Source organism: Phoenix dactylifera, chromosome 14, assembly GCF_009389715.1.
Source record: "Phoenix dactylifera cultivar Barhee BC4 chromosome 14, palm_55x_up_171113_PBpolish2nd_filt_p, whole genome shotgun sequence".
NCBI classification, from domain to species: domain Eukaryota; kingdom Viridiplantae; phylum Streptophyta; class Magnoliopsida; order Arecales; family Arecaceae; genus Phoenix; species Phoenix dactylifera.
Genome location: NC_052405.1, coordinates 1,862,413 through 1,866,942, shown reverse-complemented (window position 1 = coordinate 1,866,942; position 4,530 = coordinate 1,862,413).

Here is a 4,530-nt window from a genome sequence, read left to right as displayed (position 1 = left end):
TAACAATTTAGTCAAAAAATTATTCATGACTAATTTGAAAATTTTCTTGTCTTACGAATTAATAATAATACATATCATTACTTGTAGTGATTTTTTTTGCTATCATTTGATATTTTTGCCTCTGCTATACCGATTTTCAAATAAATAAATTTATAAAAAAATAAGAAAAGCTTTTTAAATTTATATTTTTTGATTCTTTGTTATCTGAACTCTTTCCAAAATTTTGATATATTTTTCAGATTTTTCTCAAATTCTAAATCATGACATCTCATCAAATTGATCTTGAACACCGAATATGTGACTATGCTCGAGGACACGAGCATCTTTTTTTTTTCTTTTTGTTTCTTTTTTAGGAGAGATAATGGAAGAGAGATCCCCTACACTTTTATTGGTCAACCTAAATAATTAGAAATCCAAGATTTAAATGTCAAATATATAATTGCCAAACAAGATATGATTCGTCCTCGTGCTCTCCGAGATGTACTGCTTTTTGATTTTTTTGGCTGCATTCATACTCGTGTAGTATGATTCTTTTGATTTAGCAACAAAAAAAAAAAATAATAATAAGATATGTAACCATAAGGGCAAGCCTCACTTCATGATGTAGATTATACAACTACTTATATTTGTTCTATTTTTGAGAGATACTCTTCTTTGCTATCTATGATGTGATTATACAACATGACTAAATGTTTCTATACAAAGCTATACTTTTTATTTTACTTCTAAAGTTAGGCTCTTTCTTTAGCATATATTTACATCCTTCTATTTGCCTCCCAAGTAGTGATCACAAAAGAGAAAATATATAAATAAAAAGAAATGCCCATATCAAGTATACCTTAGAGAACCACCGAATTTTAGTTTGCATGATGTCACTCTTTACCACTTGGGTAAGGGACAGGAGTTCGATTTTGAATAGTGTTAGCCCTTGGTTCAATGCCAAGTTCCACAAGCTTTAACTTAGTCTATCCAGGACTCTAGGCTTTACTTTGGAGTGGTACTGTGGTAGGATGGGTAGAGAGTAGCAACTGGAGTTCAGCCCCTCTTAGGACTCGTTTGGTTCACGGAAAGCATTTTTCCTCATAGGAATATGATTATAACTTAGTCTCACACACAAAAAAAAAAGAAATCTTAGATATTTATGGTTAATGGGATTATAAGCACCATCAAGTCTTCCTTCCACTTGGATAAAGAATATGTATTAACTGGAACCTACTATTAGTAAATTGCTATAGGAGTTTAGTTTGCTTGCAATAGGAGGGATAAACCAAAATGGATGTAATTTTTGTTACTATCTATTGATTAAACAATTTACTCCGATAGCTTAATCATATGGGGAATAATTAAAATATACATCGAGCTTAACAATCCAGACGCGCAGCAAGTCAAGATATTAATTAACTTAATTAAATAAACATTTATCGTATGGAAAGAATTTAAACTTCTAGCAAATATATGTTTTGATACAATGTGAAACTAGCCAACTGACTCCTAAAGCATCAACTTATGAGGAATGGATGAACTAATTACTCAGACACTATTTATCAATCATTAGTCTTTTTCATCATATACCAGATTCTTAAAATTTAATGTGTATCATGAAAGCTAAGTTTCAATCTCATATCGCCTCTCGAACTAAAACTCGACTATATTTGATCAAAAAGGTGACTCACCTGCCTTTAACTTGAGAAGCAATGGCCAGATCTCATATCAAATCTAAGCCTCAGAGGAATGAGTAGAGAGACCTAGATAAAGCTATAAATAAAGACTCATGCATTACTAAAACTAGTGTTTGAGGGATAGATTCAAGGAACCATGAAGCTTCAAATAAATCATCCAAAAAAAGATCCTTGGAGCACTCCCTACTAATTTAAACAATAAAGTCATCACTTCAAACAGTTCAACCACCACAATCTCTTTGTTCTTGTAAGCAAGTGAGAGTAGAGGAGATCAGTTAAATTAGTGTTACAATCACCGACCGTTGGACAAAGGGAGTGTTTCATATGGCATTACCAATTCAATATAGCTTTAAAAAATGTTATCCTTCATTAATCTTTATCTAATAGATCCAAATCTAGCAAAGATCTATCTCCCCACCTGCCACGTGTTGCATCTACCCCATATCTTAGCACGTTTCCTCCGATTTTTGCGGCTTGTGAGAAATGATTTGGATAAGGAACACAAACTTTAACATGTGAAGGAGAAAGCATACTCTCCAATACTAAAGAAACAAATGAAAGCCACTCAGGAGGCATCCTGTGGGCCGAAGAGAGAGAGAGTTGCCCATTGCATATCAGGATATGTTGTTTTCTGATTTTATTGGATGTATATGTACTCGTAATGTATAAAATATCTGTTTTTAAAAAAAATAAAACAAATGAAAGCCACTCCCCACTGAGGGAAACGCGAACAAAGATGCAGGGAATTGGGGGAAACTCGATTCTTTGGGACACGGCTTTTCATTTGATCATTACCCTTTTTGTCCATCTTTTTATCGGCTTATTTAACCTAAACTTAGATCCAAGCAAAAACAAAGAGACACATCATGATCGCCATCATCAAGCACAAACCTTTTGGTGGGGTTGTCACATATCATCTCGAAAGGGGAGTGGGGCTCACAGGGCATTGGTGTGTATGTGATCCATCTTTCTGCCGTTCCTTTCAACTAAAATTTCTCCCCCAACACTGGTGGGGCTAGGATCAGGTATAACAAAAAAAATAAAAGGCCCTTCTTCAAATCAAAGACTTCAGCTTTTTGGGAGGATGTATAGTTTTAGAGGACAAGGTCAGGATTCTCATACTTCTAGTGGGCTGCTCCATGTCTTAACTTTTTTTTATTTTTATTTTTCCCCCCTCTATGCTCCTGTTGAAACATTCCAACAATTAATCGCCTCCCATCTTCATCATGAAGCATAATGGATTACCAGCTACCACCAATAAGCCAGCATTAACCTCCACCAAGACTCGTTAGTTTCAAGATTCTCTTTATTAGTTTTAACCCTCTCTTCCAATGGACCAATCCTGGCTGGGTCTGGTCCGACATAATTGGGTCTAATCTTTTGAATGTATGGAATTGGAGCTATATTTAATGCACAAATCTAGAATTTGGGTTCGGGCGCATGCCAATATTATGTTGGCTTTTACCTTATCCACTCATTTTGTATGGTGATTATCCAGAATACTTTGAGCTTCTCAAAACCTAGACAAGTATTGGCTTGAAGGATCTACCAAACAAAAAGGTCAAATTATTTTCGGTAAGGCTAGTTAAGAAAATTATCCAGTCCGACACTTGCAAATTTATCGCGATAATGTTATCTTTAAAAAAAACTAAAAATATATGCCCCTAGTAGGAAAAAGAAAGAACTTAAGAGTTACAACATGGTTCAATATATCCAAATTCACTCTTGAAGACGTGAAATTGTGCCATAGACCTAATAAGTCTATAGATTTATAAAAACCAATATTGATTTAAGCTATCCTACCTTGGTTTTTACTTAGTAGGTTAGTCATGAGTATAATTTATCTATCAGAAAATCTATCCAATTTTCTTTGATAGTTTCAATAGATTCAATAGAATGATATCAATCTTCTTCGCTCCATCTTATTACGTTTGATTTAATAAGGCATCGCTCCTTTTATGGTAATCTTTTTTCTTTTTTGCTTCCTTAAACTACCTATCAACTCCTTTTTACTCCTATTCTTTTTCTTCCTCCTCATAAGTACTTGTGTATAATAATCATCATCTAATTTTCATTAGAAGAATCAACTATAGTGCCCCTTAGTCCCACAGTCACATGAAGTGATTAAACAAACACCTCGGTGCAACATACCCTCTTGCACCACTAATATTAAAAGCGAACAAAGACTTATAATAAACTAGAACAAGGCATCACAGCCTCCTCAAAAGGATAAAGGGCAAGGGCTTTAAAAAAACAACCCTATAATCCTACATTTGAGCTCGTCCAATAATTTAAGCAAAAGGTGACGACAGCCCTCTGGCGTGTCAGACCCATGAAACTTTTTTCTTCCTCCAACACCCCTAACCTGCAATAAAAAATTACACTCCCCACCATTAAAAGAATACACGTCTAAATATAGTACAATACTGTCTTTTGAAAGGATGAGTGGCACTTTAGTAATAAAGGAAAAAGTTGGGGTGAAAAATGAATAACGACCCCCCAACCTGAACTGAACCCGAGCACGACAATCCATCATTTCTTCTTCTATTAAAAAACAAAATAAATTCCCACCGAGACAGAAAGCGACAAGGACAGCACTTTTCTCCAAACGTCCGCATAAAATGTTTCCATGAGGGATTAAATCGAGCCGTTCGTTCCCTACCAAACCCCGCATATCCGCACGCTGTCTTCGATCAAGCTCCGGCATCACGTGACGTCACGATTTCAAAATAACGCCCGCATCAATATCTTGTATGCGTATCTCCGGAAGGAAAATCGTCGCAACCGGCGAGTTTAGTGGCAAACGTCGGTAAATTTCTCGAACGTTCTGGGTAGTTGGGAAGCACCTTCT